Consider the following 19,495-nt stretch of genomic DNA (forward strand, 5'->3'; position numbering starts at 1 on the left):
CTATGATTCCGTGAAAATGAATGGCAAAGCAGGCTCGAAGGGCCAAATGGCCTACTCCTGCTTATAGTTTCTAAGTTTCTATTTATCTATTCTTCGAGTGACCTTTGTTGTGTGAAAACTGTACGCATAATAACAGGGACTGCACTTCAGATGTAATCAATCGCTGGCAAAAAGACAAATTCTGGGAATCTAAGGGCTGTGATAAGACATTGCATCCATATCGGTTCATGGTTTCTAAAAGTTAAGATCTGTTAAGCGGAGGTGCAGTTCATAAGTGTGTGAGGGAAAGAGGTGTCATGTGTTAGTGTGAAGTGGTGGGGATTGGGCGGTTTGGGGAGGGGGAGGTGACTGCAGAAAGTTGACAGGACAATGAACATTGAAACACAGCAACTTGGAAATACGGAGTAACTCTCATGGAAGTGATTGTCCCATTGGTCCACTCAGAACCCAAAGATCTCATAATTTTCCCCAATTTTGAGATGTATGTACCTATGGAGTATGAAACAAGTGATCCCTTGCGTCTGATTCACCCTCAGAGAAAGAAGGAGACGCAATGGTTAGCACTGCTGTCTCACAACTCCAAGGACCTGGATTCAATTCCGGCCTCGGGTGACTGTCTGTGCGGAGTTTGCCCGTGTTTGTGTGGGTATCTTCTGGGTGCGCTCCGGTTTCCTCTCAGTATTAGATGGGTTGCCCATATTTAATTGTCCTTTGGTGTCCAAAGGTTAGGGGAATCGGTGGGGTAAGTATGCGGAGATAGGGCCTGGATGGAATTGTTGTCGGAGAGTCGGCTCAATGAGCAGAATGGCCTCCTTCTGCAGTGTAGGGGTTCTTGAATTGTAGCTAACCTCAATACCCCATTGTTTTATCATTCAGCATTTCTTGATGGGCAGGCCCCAAGCCTGCAGCTGGAGGTCTTGTGGCACAGGGACAAGTGTCCCTACATCTGGAGCAGAAGTTCCGGCTTCCAGTCCAACTCCATGACTTGCTGGCCACAGAGGGACTGTTCGGGATGCGGTTCAGTCCTTCCCCCATTTTTCCCCCACACCATTCCCCAAAGGGAACAAAGTGTGTTTGTGAAGATGTGTGAACACAGGGGTTACCAAACTGGATCCCGCAGAACCCCAGGATCCCGCATGAGCCCTCCAGGAGTTCCAAAATAGGTCCAGCCTTGAGGGGAGGGGTAGGGCAAGCTGGACCAGGGCCAAGAGAAATGGGAGGGGGCGTGAGTGGGTGCTCCCATTAAATATGAGGGTAAGGCTTGGAAGTATTTATTGAGTAACAGAACTTTTTAATAATAATAAATGTATAAATAGAAGCATTTTTTAAATTTGTTTTTATATCTACTGTGCAATAATAATATTCTTATTAAACTGAACAGTTAAGCTGTTCAGTTTAATAAGAATATTTCTCAGGGGTTTCTTCAGATTGGATCCATGGACAGGGGTTCCCACATATTATGTTCATGGCCAATGCACCGAATCAGCACATCTTTCAGACTGTGGGAGGAAACTGGTTCCTTCCGAACCCCTGAGAGGGGCAAAAAGATTGTTTGGCTGCAAAGGTTTGAGAAATTCTACACTAACATCAAAACCTCTAGCACTGTTTATAAACTGCAGCAGGGCGGCACAGTGCCAGGGACCCGAGTTCGATCCCGGCCTCAGGTCACTGTCTGCGCAGAATCTGCACATTCTGTCCGTCTCTGCGTGGGTTCCCTCCGAGTGCTCTGGTTTCCTCCCACAGTCCAAAGAAGTGCAGGTTAGGTTGATTTAGCCGTGCTCAATTGCCCCTTAGTCTCAGGGGAATTAGCAGGTGTATATGTAGGGTTAGAGGTTAGGGCCTGGGTGGGATAATTGTCAGTATAGGCTCAATGGGCCAAATGGCCTCCTTCTGCACTGTAGGGATGCTATCATAAACAAAAAGAGTTAAATCACCTTCTTTCTCTTAAGCAAGCAATTTATTTGTTAGTGTCACATTAAGCTTACGTTAACACTGCAATGAAGTTACTATGAAAATCCCCTAGTCGCTACACTCTGGCACCTGTTTGGATAACCGAGGAAGAATTTAGCACGGCCAATGCACCTAATCAGCACATCTTTCGGACTGTGGGAGAAAACCGGGGCACCCGGAGGAAACCCACACAGACACGGGGAGAACGTGCAGACTCCACACAGGCAGTGGCCCAAGCCAGGAATTGAACCCGGGCAGTAGTGCTAACCACTGTGCCACCCTCCACGTGTCTGGAAAGGTCTGGGGAACCTCAGAGCTGATGGTGGCTCTATTCTCTCTCCACGGACACTGTCAGACTTGCTGAGATTTTCCAGCATTTTCTGTTTTTATTTCAGATTCCAGCATCCGCAGTATTTTGCCTTGAATTTAAAAAGAATATTTTGTCTCCCCATAATAATCGTTTGCTGCTCTGGAAGAAAGATGTTAGAAAAATACTTCATCTTCCAACAGGAAAATGGAGAATCGTTTTTAAATTAAGATTTAGCCCCCTCCTTTTCAGTCAGAACACATTCCATGTTCATGCTTGTTATAAATGTCAAATTGCTGGAAAACTCCCCAAATAAAGCACCAGCATTAATATTTTCCAAGGGGGATCATACATCTACTCGGGCACCACAGAACATTAATCTCAATGTTCAAAATCTATATTGACTTCAGGCAATTGCAGTTTAGTTCCTGTAATAGAGTGCTTGAAACTGGCGTGGAGTTATAGTCTCAGTTAGTGTTAACATCACGGGGGCGGCACAGTGGTTAGCAGTGCTGCCTCATAGTGTGAGGGGCCCAGGTTCGATTCCCGGCTTGGGTCTCTGTTTGTGTGGACTTGGCACATTCTCCCCACGCCCGCGTGGGTTTCCTCCAGATGCTCCATTTCCCTCCCACACTCTGAAAGACATGCTGGTTAGGTGGATTGGCCGTGCTAAATTCTCCCTCAGTGTACCCGAACAGGTGCCAGAGTGTGGCGACTAGGGATTTTCACACTAGCTTCATTGCAGTGTTAATGTAGGCCTACTTGTGATGCTAATTAATAAACTTTAGCTGTTCACTCAGGTCTCACTGCACTCCCAATGTATGCACTTGTTTCGGTAGGTTGTTTTCACAAGGGCCAGTGCTGAGATGTCGGTCTTTCTCTGTGTGTTTGTACCAAGGATAAAACATTCACTGGCTTGGGTGAAGTCCCCAGAGATCAGTGAATGCAGGAACTAAACAAAGGGCAGGAGGATGGAAATCCAATAGCTAAGTACTTTTCCAGCATAGCTTTGGCCTTGGAAGATCAGATGTGCTTCTCCACTGGCCCACCAAGCAAATCGTAGAATCATTGAATCCCTACAGGAGGCTATTCAGCCCATCGAGCCTGCACCGACAACAGAGCCTGTCCCCATAACCCCACATATTTGCCCTGTTAATCCCCCAGTACTAAGGGGCAATTTAGCATGGCCAATCCACCTAACCCACACATCTTTCAGCCTGTGGGAGGAAACCGGACCACCCGAGGAAGCCCATGCAGACACGAGGAGAATGTGCAAACTCCACACAGACAGTGACCCAAGGCCGGAATAGAACCCGGGTCCCTGGTACTGTGAAGCAGCAATGCTAATCACTGTGCCACCATACCACCACAGTGCCACCATATTTCCTTCGCCAATTGGTCAACTGCACCCTTCTACCCTTCACAGAGCTGCAACCTTGCCTGATGTCCTCTCCCTCCTCGCTATCGCTCCGACCTTTGGCTCCAATCCCACAATTCCCTCCTTGCTCCTGATTGATGGTCAGATATGCACAAATGGGGGTTGTCTCGAGCAGCCTCCTGCCATTGGCTCTCCCACCAGGTGGGCCAACAGGTTGGCCTTCTCTCAGGCAGGAAAAAAAAAGCATAAAAGTAAAACAGCGCCAAGGACCTGGGTTCGATTCCCGGCTCGGGTCACTGTCTGTGCGCAGTCTGCACATTCTCCCTGTGTCTGCGTGGATTTCCTCCGGATGCTCCGGTTTCCTCCCACAGTCTGAAAGATGTGCTGGTTAGGTGCAATTGGTCATGTTAAATTTTCCCTCAGTGTACCCGAACAGGCACCGGAGTGTGGCAACGAGGGGATTTTCACTGTAACTTCATTGCGGCGTTAATGTAAGCCTACTTGTGACACTAATAAGTAAACTTAAACTTTGACGCTAAGCCCTTCAATTCCGGACTCAGGTCACTGTCTGTTTGGAGTTTACACATTCTCCCCATGTCTGCGTGGGTTTCCTCCGGGTGCTCCGGTTTCCTCCCACACTCCAAAGATGTGCGGGTTAGGTTGAATGGCTGTGCTAAACTGCCTCTTAGTGACGGGGGGTTAACAGGGTAAATGTGTGAGATTATGGGGATGGGGCCTAGGTGGGATGGTCGGTGTAGACTCGATGGGTACCACCACCTCAGAAATGCAGCCCACTCCTTCCCCAGTATCGGGTCAGGGAGGGATGTTGGACAGGGATAATCTTTTCCCGTCACCTATCCTCTGCCTGAAGACAACACAGTCGAAAAGGAAAGAATTTTCAGCTCCTGCGTAATGTAATCGTCGACAACTGACAGGTTTCTGTGAGTTTTCAAAGAATGACAAATATTCGTTGCTCATAGGATGAAGATACGGAGCTACGCCCCCGTTTACACCCACACACACATACACACACACACTCTGGAAAACAATGCACGTGCAGAAGGCTTTGTGTTTTCAGATGTCGAGAGTTGCATTTCCCCGGAGCTGGAAACGGAAAATGCTGCAAGCCTCTCCAGCCACTAAAAAAATCATCAATAAATCCGTACAGTGTTGCAGGAGGCCACTTGGCCCATTGAGTCGACACCAACTCTGACAGAATATCTTACACAAGCCCTCTCCCCGTAACCCCATGCATTTACCATGGCTAATCCATCTAACCTAGACATAGGATTATACAGTGTGGAAGGAGGCCGTTCTGCACCGATCACAATCCCACCCAGACCCCATCTCCATAACCCCATGTATTTACCCTATTAGTCCCCCTGACACTTAGGGGCAATTTAGCACAGCCATTCAAATCTAACCCGCACACGTTTGGAGAGTGGGAGGAAATTGGAGTGCCTGGAGGAACCCACGCAGACACGGGGAGAACATGCAGACTCCATACAAAAAATGATCCGAAGTCAGAATTGAACCCCAGTCCCTGGCACTGTGAGGTAGCAGTGCTAACCACTATCCCACTATGCCACCCTTGGGGCACTAAGGGGTAGTTTAGCATGGCCAATCCACCTAACCTAATCTTTGATAGTTTAGAAGGGCAAGTTCACTGTTGTTTTATGTTAAAATTAGGAGGTTTCTTCTCTTATATTCCAGTCAGGAGGCAATACTGGATCCGTGGTGCGATTCCTCAGGTAGAAAGTTCAAACCCAGCTTGAATCTCTGCCTATGTGTGGCTTAAGAGCAGGTGTCCTTAGACAGGGTGTTTTCTTTTCTTTATGTTGAAAACACAGAGAGAGCTTATCAGGGCGGTGATGGCCTCGTGGTATTATCGTTAGACTACCAAACAATTAATGTTCTGGGGAGCTGGGTTCAAATCCAGCCATGGCAGATGGTGGAATCTGAATTCAATTTTAAAAAATCTGGAATTAAACCTACAAAACCATTGACGATTGTCGGAAAAACCCATCTGGTTTACTCATGTCGTTTCAGGAAAGAAATCTGCCATCATTATCTGGTCTGACCTATATGTGACTCCAGAGCCACAGCAGTGTGATTGACTCTAGCAAGCCAATCAGTTCCAGGGCACGAGGGATGGGCAATAAATGCAGGCCCAGCTGCGATGCCCATGTCCACAAGTGAATTTTTAAAAATGGAGTAAATCAAGAGAAAATATCAAGAGTTAAATAGCAGAAGGTGTAGGTTTAAGACAAAGAGCATAAGGGACATTGGCTAGTGTGTTCCCCAGAAACCGTGACTACAGCCATTGGCTGAATGATCAGGGCTTCTGATCCCCTCTCATTCATCTGAACTCCAGCGAAAACAATCCTAACCTAGTCAATCTCTCCTCATACATCAGTCCCACCATCCCCGGAATCAGCCTGGTAAACCTTCACTGCTCTCCCTCAAAGACAAGGACAACCTTCCTCAGAAAAGGAGACCAAAACTGCACACAATACTCCAGGTGTGGCCTCACCAAGGCCCTGTATAGTTGCAGCAACACATCCCTGCTCCTGTACTTGAAACCTCTGGCAATGAAGGCCAACATACCATTTGCCTCCTTTACTGCCTGCTGCTTACCTTCAGTGACTGGTGCACAAGGACACCCAGATCCCTCTCCCAATTTACAGCCATTCAGGTAGTAATGTACCTTTTTGTTTTTGCTTCCAAAGTGAATAGCTTCACACTTAGCCAAATTATACTGTATCTGCCAGTGATTAGCCCAATCACCCAACTTGTCCAGGTCATTCTGAAGGATCTCTGCACCCCCGTCACAGTTCACCCTCCCACCCAACTTAGTATCATCTGTAAATTTTGAGATGTTACATTTTGTTCCCTCATCCAAATCATGAATATATATTGTGAATAGCTGGGGTCCCAGCTCCGATCCCTCTGGCACTCCAGTAGTTACTGCCTGCCAATTTGAAAAGCACCCATTAATTCTTACACTTTGTTTCCCCTCTGCCCACCAATTTTCTATCCATCTCAATACACCTCCTCCAATCCCATGCACTTTGATCTTATGGCCAAGCCAGTTCTGTAACCATCTAGCTAGCTCACCTTTGATCCTGTGAGATTTAACCTTTTGTGCCAGTCTGCCATGAGGGACCTTGTCAAATGCTTTACTAAAATCCATGTAGGTGACATCCATGGCCCTTCCCTCATCAATCATTTTTGTCACCTCCTCAAAAAACTCAACCAAATTTGTGAGGCATGACCTATATTAACCACTGTGCCACAGTGTCACCCTTTGATGCCTCACCGAGAGGGACAAAGGTGCGTTTGGGTGAAATCAGATCGATCATGTTGGCCATCGGAAGGGTCACAGTGTGATGACGAGGAACTAGGGAACTCGCCCCACCCTGCAACCAAACCTATCACCAATCACAATCTACTCTAGCAATTGTAGGGAATTATATAGGTGAGATGCAAGATCCCAATGGATGGATTCTATGGGCCAAGGATTGGCAACATTTATTGCCTCAACTGAGGTGACACAAGCCTCTTAGCTGAGGTATGGACTGACCTCAATTGGGGACAGGCAGGGGAGAGTCTGTAGTTTTGTGTTTGTACGCACAAAATCAAAAAGCAACAATCTCACTCAACAAACCGTGCCAAGAGTTACTACAATGACTGACATCTGAACATGAGGTGGGTGTGGGAGTTAGGCTTTCTTTTCACACAGGGCCTAGCGATGAGACAAAAAGGATGACCTTTCATTTATCGTTCATCTCTCATGTCTGCACAACCTCCCCAGGCCCTGTTACAGCTAATATATCACCTTTGAAATGTAAGCAGTATTTTCTAGGTACATGCAGAAGCCAGTTGGTGCACAGCATGATCCCACAGACACTGCAGAGACAAATGGCTGAACCATCTGTTTTTGGTGATAGATGAATGTTGGCCAGGTGGTATCATAGGATAACTACAACGCAGAAATAGACCATTCGGCCCATCGAGGCTGTACCGACAATAATCCCCACCTAGGCCCTATCCCCATAACCCCATCCTGCTAACCCTCCTGACACTAAAGGGCAATTGAGCGTGGCCAAGCAACCTAACCTGCACATTTGTGGGAGGAATGCATGTATAGTCCTACAGTGCAGAAGGAGACCATTCGGCCCATCAAGTCTTCACCGGCCGCAATCCCACCCAGGCCCTATCCTTGTAACCTCATGCACTTACCATAACTAGTCTCCCTGACACTCAGGGGCAATTTAGCACGGCCAATCCACCTAACCCGCACATCTTTGGGCAATGGGAGGAAACCAGAACACCCGGAGGAAACCCACGCAGACACGGGGGGAATGTGCAAACTCCACACAGACAGTGTCCCAAGCCAGGAACTGAACCCGGGTCTCTGGCGCTGTGAGGCAGCGGTGCTAACCACTGTGCCACCGCGCCGCCCACTTTTATATGCAGGGAAGTTAATTTTTGGGGTCCAAGGTTCACACAAAATTGACCAAAAGGAAAAAAAAATTGGAAATGATTGGTGCCAGTAAAATGGCCACGTGCACCTGACAATTATTGAATTTTACCAAGATTTGAAGGATGAATCTCACCTCACAAACCCCTCAATCTTCACAAACCCCACAAATCTCACATCACAAACCCCTGTCAAGCTGCCAAGGCTGGAAAAGGTCTCAGATCCCAAACACATCATCTGTCAGACAGCAGCCAGCTCCTTCACCAACACTGCCACCTGCAGCCAGTCCAAGGGACTGCACGAGCAGTCACATAAAATGTAAACTATCCCTCGTCACCAGTTCACCTCCGGCATTCCTAGCTGAAGCACCCTTTAACGAAGATATGTCTTTTTTTTTAACTCCGATTCAGTTGATTGGAAGTTTGGCTTTTGTAGAACATTAAATCCGTCCTTTTGTCCAGGTTCAAGCACCTCCGATGAAAGAGCTGACGGCAGCGTTATCAGCAACAACTTACCTTTGTACATTAGGGAGGCAGGGTGACACAGTGGTTAGCACGGCTGCCTCACGGTGTCAGAGACCTGGGTTCGATTCCCAGCTTGCGTCACTGGCTGTGTGGAGACTGCGCGTTCTCCCCGTGTCTGCGTGGGTTTCCTCCAGGTGTTCCAGTTTCCTCCCACAGTCTGAAAGACGTGCGGGTTAGGTGCATTGGCCGTGCTAAATTCTCCCTCCGTGTACCCGAACAGGTGCCGGAGTGTGGCGACTAGGGGATTTTCAGAGTAACTTCATTGCAGTGTTAATGTAAGCCGACATTAATAAGTAAACTTTAAAACTGCTTTAAACAGAGGATGTGCTCCCTCCCCCACCTTCACTCCATTTCCATCTGTTTTATTTCATTCATCCATTTTATCACGCTTTTTCACTTCTACTTTTCCATTTCTCCACTCGAACTCTCCTTTCCACACTATCCTGCCCCTTCAGCATTACTGCCGCATTTCCCAGGCAGTCCTTTAACAACCTGTACCTGTGTTCTACCGTTCACACATTCTAATTGCTTAATGGACACTGTTCGCACCTTCGCAGCCTTCTGTATCCTCACTTACATTCCCTTTGTCCCACTCCACCACCCACCACACTCTCGTAGTATAAATCTCTGCTGGTTCTCTTTGCTCTCAGCTCTGACAAAGGGTCATCCAAAGAGTCAAAACATTGGCTCTATTCTCTCTCCCCACAGATGCTGTCAGACCTGCTGAGATTTCCCAGTATTTTCCGTTTTTGTTTCAGATTCCAGCGTTTGCAGTATTTTGCTTTTAACTTACTTTTATGCAATGCCTTTGAAGCAGAAAAAACATCTCCCACAGGCACAGGCTGCAAACAGATTGGAATATCGAAAAGCAGCATTATCTTGCTCAGTAATAAACATGGGTTCGATTCCCGGCTTGGGTCGCTGTCTGTGCAGAGTCTGCACATTCCCCCCGTGTCTGCGTGGGTTTCATCCGGGTGCTCCAGTTTCCTCCCACAGTCTGAAAGATTCGTTAGGTGCACATTGGCCATGCTAAATTCTCCCTCAGTGTACCCGAACAGACACCAGAGTGCGGCAACTAGGGGATTTTCACCGTAAATTCATTGCAGTGTTAATGTAAGTCTGCTTGTGACACTAATGATTAAAAATTTATTTAAAAAAACATTAAAAATGTCCACTTTTTTTGTTACTCATTAACTTACACCTTGGACCAGACATTGCCCTTGGACTGCAATACTCTCATCCACCAGCAGAGATCAATCCTGAGTCTGAGCTCATTGCCATATTCAACCTTTTTTTTATAATTTAGATGTTCCAACCCAGGCAACCCATTACTGTTATTTATTCATTTGTGGGACATGGGCATCACACGCTGGCCAACATTTATTGCCCATACAGTACAGAAGGAGGTCTTTCCAGCCTACAACAACAATCCTACCCAGTTGCTTGAGGGCATTGCTGTGGCGCTGGAATCACGTGTAGGCCAGACCAGGCAAGGACAACAGATTTCCTTCCCTAAAGGACATCAGTGAACCAGATGGGTCTTTCCAACACTCGGCAATGGTTTCACAGCCATCAGTAGCTTCTTTATTCCAGATTTTTTTTATTGAATTCAAATCTGCTGTGGCGGGATTCGAACTCAGGTCCCCAGAACATTAGGTGAGTTTCTGACTTTATAGTCCAGCGATAATACCATTAGGCCATTACCACCAGTAGGCCACAAACATGGAAGTAAAAGGCACCCATTGTTAAGTACTTATAAATTGTAAATATTGCAAGGAGAATGGAATATAAACACTGGGAAGTTTTATTGCACTTGTACACAGCCTTGTTGAGATCCCATCCACAATATTCTGTCAACATCAAATCCCTAAGGTGCAGAAGGAAGCCATTCAGCCCATCGAGTCTACACCAACTCTCTGACAGAGCAGTTTTATCTAGGCCTGATCCCTGTAACCCCACACATTTACCTCACTAATCCCCCTAACCTATCCATATTAGTCCTGGTCTCTCATTTGAAAAAAGACATAACTGTGTTCAAAGCAGCGAAGAAAGGAATCATAGAATTCCTACAGTACAGAGCAGAAGAACATAAAGAATAGGAGCAGGGGTAGGCCATCTGGCCCCTGGAGCCTGCCCCACCATTCAATAAGATCATGGCTGATCTTACCCTCCCCCCACTCCACTTACCCCCCCCTCGGGATCTGGGGCAGAGTACAGTGCTGTATAAAGCTGTACAGCGTAGTGAAAGGTCCTTGATACTCTGGGGGTGTCAGTTCCTCTGACACCCCCAGAGATAGACTGCTAACTGCTAGCAGTCTGTATACTGCTGTTAGAGTTTGCAAATAAAGAGATTTTGGTGAAGGGACTTATTACAGCACAGATCTTCCATGTAATGGCAACATGGGTGGCACAGTGGTCAGCACTGCTGTTTCATAGTGTCAGGAACCTGGGTTCATTCTCAGCTTGGGTGGTCACTGGCTATGTGGAGTTTGCACATTCTCCCTGTGTCTGCGTGGGTTTCCCCCAGGTGCTCTGGTTTCCTCCCACAGTCTGAAAGACTTGCTGGTTAGGTGCATTGACCTGAACAGGCGCCGGAGTGTGGCAACTAGGGGATTTTCACAGTAACTTCATCGCAGTGTTAAAGTAAGCCTAGGTGCGACACTACTAAATAAATTTTAAAACAATCACCCTCAGATTGTCACTCCGACTGGATTCTGATGCAGTTCCACATTTTTGACGGGGGGCATTTTGAGCCTGGGACCCCCAAAAACGCAGAGTGTGGAGTCCCTCAGAGATCCCCAGCTGTAGCAGGAGCGTGACCGATAAGTTCGCACCCTGAGTGTTTTGTGTACCCCTCACACGGTAAACGTATGAGGAGAGACCTCTCCTGCCGGCTTCAAGTATTGTCACTGGATGTGATTCTGTTAATTACACAGGAAGATCCCAGCTGCTCACTGGGTCTGCGGAAATATTTGAGGAATTATCAGACTGCCCGGCTTGTAAAACCAAATGGGGAAGTGGGACTGGTGTATGAGGAGAGGTTGACTCGGGTTAGGATTGTCTTTGCTGGAGTTCAGACAAATGAGGGGGGGGATCTCATAGAGACTTATAAAATTCTGATGGGACTAGTCAGGGTAGATGCCAGGAGGATATTCCCAATGGTGGGGGAGTCCAGAACCAGTCTGAGGATTCAGGGTAGGCCATTTAGGATGGAGGTGAGGAGACATTTCTTCACCTAAAGAGTGGTGAGCCTGTGGGATTCATTACCACAGGAAGTAGTTGGTGCCGAAACATGGAATGTATTCAAGAGACGGCTGGATATAGCACTTGGGGCAAACGGGATCAAAGGTTAAGGGGAGAAAGCAGGATTAGGTATTGAGTTGGGCCATCAACCATGATCGTAATGAATGGTGGAACAGACTCGAAGGGCTGAGTGGCCTTCATCTGCTCCTATCTTCTATGTTTCTGTGAAATACCAGAAACTTCCAATAGGTCTCATGAATAAGGCAAATAAGAACGGGATAGACAGATTGAGATTTCAGGAGTTAACCTTTTACCAGAGCTTCAAGTCGGCGACATTTATTCATTCTTGGGTTGTGGGCTAATCACTTATTGCCCACCTCTAATTGCCCTTCAGAGGATGGTGGGGAGCTGCCTTCCTGAATCACTCCAGCCCCTGAGGTGTGGGTACACCCACAGTGCTCTTAGGAAGAGCATTCCCAGATTGGGACACAGAGACAGTGAAGGAGCATCCGAGTCAAGGATGGTGAGTGACTTGGAGGGGAGCCTCCAGGTGGTGGAGTTTCCAGGTATCTGCTGCCCTTGTCCTTCTAGATGGAAGTGATCTTGGGTTTGGAAGGTGCTGTCGAAGGAGCCTTGCCACATTCAACTGCTGTCCTCAAGAATTGATTGCAATATTTGTAAATGTGTTTTGTAAGTAAGCTACCTTCAATTAATATTAACCGCAAAAAGATTGCTCTCACTTCCGGCACATTCCCCGGAATTTATTATAGTGGAGCATGATATCCACTGGAGGGCGCTGGCTGCCTTCGTTACCCAATTTCAGAAGGTTTATCAGCAAAAAGAAACAACTTAAAGAACTTTAAAACCATATTCCAGCTATAATTAATCCATTGGCACCTTAATATTTGTTTCATGGGTGAAGATAAGCTGTATAGCTGAGCAGATGTTTGATAGACAGTGCGTGCTGTTAATGGTCTGGGTGAACAGTAACTCTTCACGACTCTCGACACTATCCAGGACTATCCCGGACTCTACATCTGCATTCATGACTAAATTTGGAAGTGTTGCCAACAGCGAGAGATTTGAGTGTGTGGCAGATGAGACTTAACACGGGGAAGTGTCAAACGATGTATTCTGGTCAGAAAAACAAAAGGAAGCAATGTAAAATCATAGAACCCCTACAGTGTAGGAGGAGTCCATTTGGCCCATCAAGACTGCACCAACTCTTTGACAGGGCATCTCAAGCAGGCCCACACCCGTAACCCCACATATTTACCCCACCAATCCACCTAACCGACACATCTATAAACACCGAGGGACAATTTCCCATGGCCAATCCACCTCATCTACACATCTTGGGGAAATGTCTATTATTTATTTATTAGTCACAAGGAGTCTTACATTACCATTGCAATGTGAAAAATCCCCGAGTTGCCACAGTCTGGCGCCTGTTCGGGTACACTGAGGGAGAACTTGGCGTGGCCAATTTAGCATGGCCAATCCATCTAACCTGCACAACGCGTGTGAGTGCCATTGATTACTGATCAGCATTAACCCTTTGTACACTGACTCCCAAAATCGCCCTCCTTATAATCCATCAATGTTCTTTCGAACTCCAAGTACTCCAAATTCCATGTGATTATCCAGTTTCCAGCTTATCCCTAGCAAATTGGAATTTTAAGCACGGTGTATGTGATTTTCTTATGTGTGAAGACTCAGAAGAAACTCAGAGACTATTGTAGACCTTATTTATCTGATGTAGGGCCCTCCCAGCTCACTTGACTCTGCTCAGGTTTAGCCCTGTTTCCTATGAGTTGCTCAGACCCACTCTGGGGATAATATTCTCAATGATGAGAAACACGACCCATTTGCATTGGTAGTTTTCAAAACCTGGACCTGTGCCATCAAGGAACACCACCAAGTTCCCCTCCAAGCTACATACCCTGACTTGGAAAGTTATCGGCCGTTCCTTCATAGTGGCTGGGTTGTGGAGCTCCCTCCCTCACAGCACTGTGGGTGTACCTACACCTCATAGAATCCATACGGCACAGAAAGAGGCCATTTGGCCCATCGAGTCTGCACCAACCACGATCCCACTCACGCCCTACTCCCATATCCCTACATATTTTCCCCACTAATCCACACATCTCAGGGGCAATTTTAGCATGGCCAATCAACCTAACCCGCACATCTTTGGAGTGTGGGAAGAAACTGGAGCACCCGGAGGAAACCCACGCAGACACGAGGAGAATGTGCAGACTCCACACAGACAGTGACCCGAGCCGGGAATCGAACCCTGGTCCCTGGAGCTGTGAAGCAGCAGCGCTAACCACTGTGCCACCGTGCTGCCTCACCGCCACCTTCTCAAGTACTGACCCCGCCAGCAAGGCCCACATCCTGTGAACGAACGATAAAAGTATTACAGGGGTAAAGCCCATCTCCAGTATCGAACAAACCCAGTCGGTCAGGCAGCACGGTGCTGGGATGTGGTAAAAATGTAAGTAGATCTTGTTGTACGTGGGACTGGACAGGGAATTATCCTAAATCTTTCGGATCAACTTTGTATATTTAGTCTGAAAGGCCGGGGTCTGAACTTTGTACGTGCCGTGTGCAAGTGTGATTGGCTCAGCTGGAAGTGGGCGGGACTTCTGCCCCGACGTGAAAGAAAGATTTTTCACTGCCGGCCAATTTAAGGATTGGCCTGTGTGAAACATTCCCCAAAACCGGAGAGGGGCTGCCAGCAGAGGCAGGAGTGTGGTGGGTGCCAGGTGGGTGGTGGGTGTGGGCGAGCATGGCATGGTGTTACTGGCACAGGGTGGAGTAAGGAGAACTCTTCCATCCGTATGGAAGGGAACCCATAATGTCGTTGAGTGCACGTGAGCGGGTGGTGAGGCTTCGAAACTACTCATTCTGAGATGGAGCTCGAATGCCAATGTGTACCAAGGTCATCAGGTGGCGATGGGGCAAACATCTCAGAGGAAGCTAAGGGTCCAGTGGGCAGATGCGAGGCTGGAGGAGAGTTCAAACAATGGGGCACCCTCTCATCTCAAATGAGAAGCTCTTAGCAATAATCTGCGGTGACCCAGCAATGATGGTGCCACCTTGACGCTGTTGTCTCACCAGGCCGCCTAGCGAGGGCACTCAATTTGTGATGCTTGATGCCACTGACTTAATATCTTCCTCTCTCAGAGGTGCCAACCTGCAAAGGCAACTGGGTCCCTGAGGATCCTCCATTGACTCTGGGGGAGGAGACATTGCAGGGAGGTCAGGGTGCACTCACATGAGGAACTGGCAGTGGCAGAGGGCACCAGCTAGACACTAAGATAAAGCTGAGTCCGAGGCAGACGGCCAGCCTCTGGATGGAGTTGTCCATCAAGTGGGAAGTGTTGGAAGTCCAGCGGAACGTGTGGGAAGATCTGACGGAGTTCCCCGAGGGTGTGCATGCCGTGGTCTCTGTCACAGAGGGGTCCACGTGGAGCTCGAACACGGTGTTGACATTGTACACCATGAGTGTGAGAGTTGGACACCTAGTCTCTCTGCCGGGTGCCCATCCATCACTGGCGAACAGGGAGGTGCAAACCCACCTCACGCTGGTGAGCAAGCTGCCTGGCATCTCTGAAGGCTCTTCTCTGGGCACCCCGGGTGAGGATAACAGCCCCACCGCCAAGAAGACTGTGACGACTGTGGGGATGGTACGGGGTAAAACCTCCCATCCTCAGGTCAGAGGATGACCCACGGGGCATCAAGGGCAGCAGGGAGAGCAGCCTGCCCCCCAGATCACTGCCAGCGAGTGGGCCGGGGAGGGGAGGGTGTGGCTGGGTGGGGGGGGTCGAGTGGGGTGTGGGGAGGGGGGGTTGGTCACCAAGACACAGTATCCAGTATAAGTTTCAGACACTGTCAGCACAGAGGGGATTTTCACGGGGGAGATTATTTCTTTTCGTCCGTGCAACGTTTGATTTCTCTGTGACATTTAACGCCCGATTATGTTATATTCAATTGTTGTTACTGCGCACAATGTGTCAGCGTTAATTTTCAGTGACTCTGAATCCTGTCTGGGTGAATCCTGTCTGGGTGAATCCTGTCTGGGTGAATCCTGTCTGGATGAATCCTGTCTGGGTGAATCCTGTCTGGGTGAATCCTGTCTGGGTCCGTGGCACAGAGACAGCAGAAGCTGCCAACTTTGCTGCAGAGGTTGTGACTGGACAGTGAGGATGAGAGAATTGCCTCCTCAGACATGTTTGTGAAGGAGGAATCGCCCTTAGCATCCCGCCCAGCAGAGTACACAATCCCCTACCTGCTGAAATACAGCTGGCACTGCCCCCTGCTCTGAGGACAGCACTGAGCAGAAACATCCCGATAAAGTTGACAGAACAGGAGAGTCCTCACAACAGAGCTAACAAAACTAAGGAAATTTGGCATGTCGGCTACGACTCTCGCCAACTTTTACAGATGCACCACAGAGAGCATTCTTTCTGGTTGTATCACAGCTTGGTATGGGCTCCTGCTCTGCCCAAGACCGTAAGGAACTACAAAACATCGTGAATGTAGCCCAGTCCATCACGCAAACCAGCCTCCCATCCATTAACTCTGTCTACACATCCCACTGCCTTGGGAAAAGCAGCCAGCATAATTAAGGACCCCACGCATCCCGGACATTCTCTCTTCCATTTTCTTCCGTTGGGAAAAAGATACAAAAGTCTGAGGTCACGTACCAACTGATTCAAGAACAGCTTCTTCCCTGCTGCCATCGGACTTCTGAATGGACCTACCTCGCATTGAGTTGATCTTTCTCCACACTCTAGCTATGACTGTAACACTAACACTCTGCACTCTCTCCTTTCCTTCTCTATAAACAGTGTGCTTTGTCTATATAGAATGCAAGAAACAATACTTTTCACTGTATATTAAAACATGCGACAATAATGAATCAAATCAAATCAAAATTGAATCAAATCAGATCAAAATATTTCTGGATAAAGGACAGGAAGAGGTCTGAACTCTCAGCAATAAAGCAGCAACAAATCTCACTTGAATTCCTAATAATTCACACAGCCAGCACTCTCCTTCCCTTTTATTCCACACTCAGATGAGAAATGTGAGGAAAAGGATTCCCCACCCGTCCATTTTGCCTGGGCGGTGAGCCCCAAATCACGTAGGTAACATAAAATCAATTAAACCAATTAGGTTGTTCATCGGCTTGGGACGGCATGATACCACAGTGGTTAGCCCTGCTGCCTCAAGGCGCCAGGGATCCGGGTTCAATTCCTGGCTTGGGTCACTGTCTGTGTGGAGTCTGCACATTATCCCCATGTCTGGGTAGGTTTTCCCCGGGTGCTCCGGTTTCCTCCCACAGTCTGAAAGACGTGCTGGTTAGGGTGCATTGGCCGTGCTAAATTCTCTCTCAGTGTACCCCAACAGGTGCCGGAGTGTGGCAACTAGGCGATTTCCACAATAACTTCATTGCAGTGTTAATGTAAGCCTACATGTGACACTAATAAATAAACTTTAAACTTCAAAGGCCCATTTAATTGTCAGTAGGAGTGCTTCCCGCTCCCAGGCAGTCCACTGACCATAATGTTGTGAGCGAGCGTGATGTTGTCGAGACCAATGTCTCCTCATGCAGTTTTTGGCCCATTGTGGACCTACCTCAGCAACGGAACATTCCGGCAAGTGTTCTGGGACAGAGACGCTGAAGGAAGTAAGGAGCCTCCACCAGAGGGGGCTATAAGACCAACTGGTAGATCTCAGGCAGGAGACCGTCCAAGTTAGGTTCACCTGGAAACCCAGACAGGCCGAACCATCACCAGCGCGGAAGGCTAAAAGGAACACTCATTTTTTATTATTTTCACTGCATTTCTGAGCTTACCCGAAGATGCAATTCAGGATCCAGATGTACGACTAATCTCAAAAAGGCCCCACTGATCACAAACAACGGTAAGAAACTGAATAAAACTGAGGCACAAAATCTAGTGAAAGGATAGGCCCAGAGTGGCCCAGGGGAACACTGCTCCACCGAACCCCCTCCTGGCCCCCCTTCCTCTCCCCATCCCACCCCACAATTGCCTCCTCCTCTAAAAGGGCATGGAGAAAGCAGTGTGGTAATATATGTAATCTGTTATATATTAGGGTCACAGAGGTGGTATAGGGTGAACCTCCAACTTTCCCCCATGGTGGTTAGAAGTAGGGATGAGGCACGTTAAGAATTAATGGTCGGATTTGGCATTTTAAAAGTGTATAGAATGTCAGAGGTGAGGGGGTTTCACAGTTTTGAATTGCCTTGGAATGGACCGTATGATGTAGGAGCAGAATTAGGCCATTCGGCCCATCAAGTCTGCTCCACCATTCAATCATGGCTGTTATGATTCTCTTCCCCATTCTCCTGTCTTCTCCTCGTAATCCTTGATCCCCTTATTAATCAAGAACCTATCTATCTCTGCCTTAATGACCTGGCCTCCACAGCCTTCTGTAGCAAAGAGTTCCACAGATTCACCACTCTCTGGCTGAAAAAATTCCTCCTCTTCCCAGTCTTAAAGGAGCATCCTTTCACTCTGAGGTTGTGCCCTGGATTTCTAGTTTCTCCCACTAGTGGAAACGCAGTCCGGCACAGTCCAAAAATGTGTGGGTTAGGTTGATTGGCCGTGCTAAGAAATTGCCCCTTAGTGTCCAGGGATGCGTAGGTTAGAGGGATTAGTGGGTATAATATGTAGGGATATGGGGGTAGGGCCTGGGTGGGATTGTGTTTGATGCAGATTTGATGGGCCGAAGGGCCTCTTTCTGCACTGAAGGGGTTCTATGATTCTGTGGAAACATCCTCTCCACGTCCACCGAATGGACCACATAGCAGCCTCAGGCAAGGCTAGGGGAGGTGCGGTCTCTGCTTCCTAATCAACACCTCACAGTGCCTCGACATTGCCACACTGTGAGCTTCTGCTCCCTGGACCTAGAATACCTGATGCTAAAATGCTGCCCCTACTATCTTCCGTGGAAGTTCAGCTTTGTTCTCTTGAAAGCAGTTTATATCCCACCTCATGTGGACGTGAAGATCACGCTGGACAAAATATACACTACTACGAATAGCCCTGAGGTGAAACATTAAGGCCTCGTTCATCATGGCCTGGGACTTCAATCAGGCCAAGCTCAAGAGCGTCCTACCAAGTTACCACCAACACGGCTCCTGTTCCACCAGAGGCCCAAACATCCTAGATTATTGCTACACAAATATCAAACATGCCTATCGCTCTATCGCCCGCCCACATTTTGGCAAATCAGATCACAAGGCTGTACTCTCAGCTTACAAGCAAAAACCGAAGCAGGAACATCCATCAAAGAGAGTCGTGCAATGTTGGTTGGAGGAATTGGATGATCTCCAGTGGGACTGCTTGGAGTCAGTGGAATGGTCAGTACTTAAAAACTCTGCGACCAGCCTGAACGAGTACACCACTACGTTAGTAAAACTGACTTCATTAATAAGTGTGTAGAAGACTGTGTGCCAAAGAAGCAAATCCATGTGTTCCCCAGTCAGAAACCATGGATGAACAGGGATATCCATCACCTGCTGAAGTCCAGGTCTGAGTGGTTCAAGTCAGGCCACGCTGACCTATACAAGAAAG

This window comes from Carcharhinus amblyrhynchos, chromosome 14, assembly GCF_965287045.1.
Source record: "Carcharhinus amblyrhynchos chromosome 14, sCarAmb.v2.hapA, whole genome shotgun sequence".
In the NCBI taxonomy this organism is placed as follows: domain Eukaryota; kingdom Metazoa; phylum Chordata; class Chondrichthyes; order Carcharhiniformes; family Carcharhinidae; genus Carcharhinus; species Carcharhinus amblyrhynchos.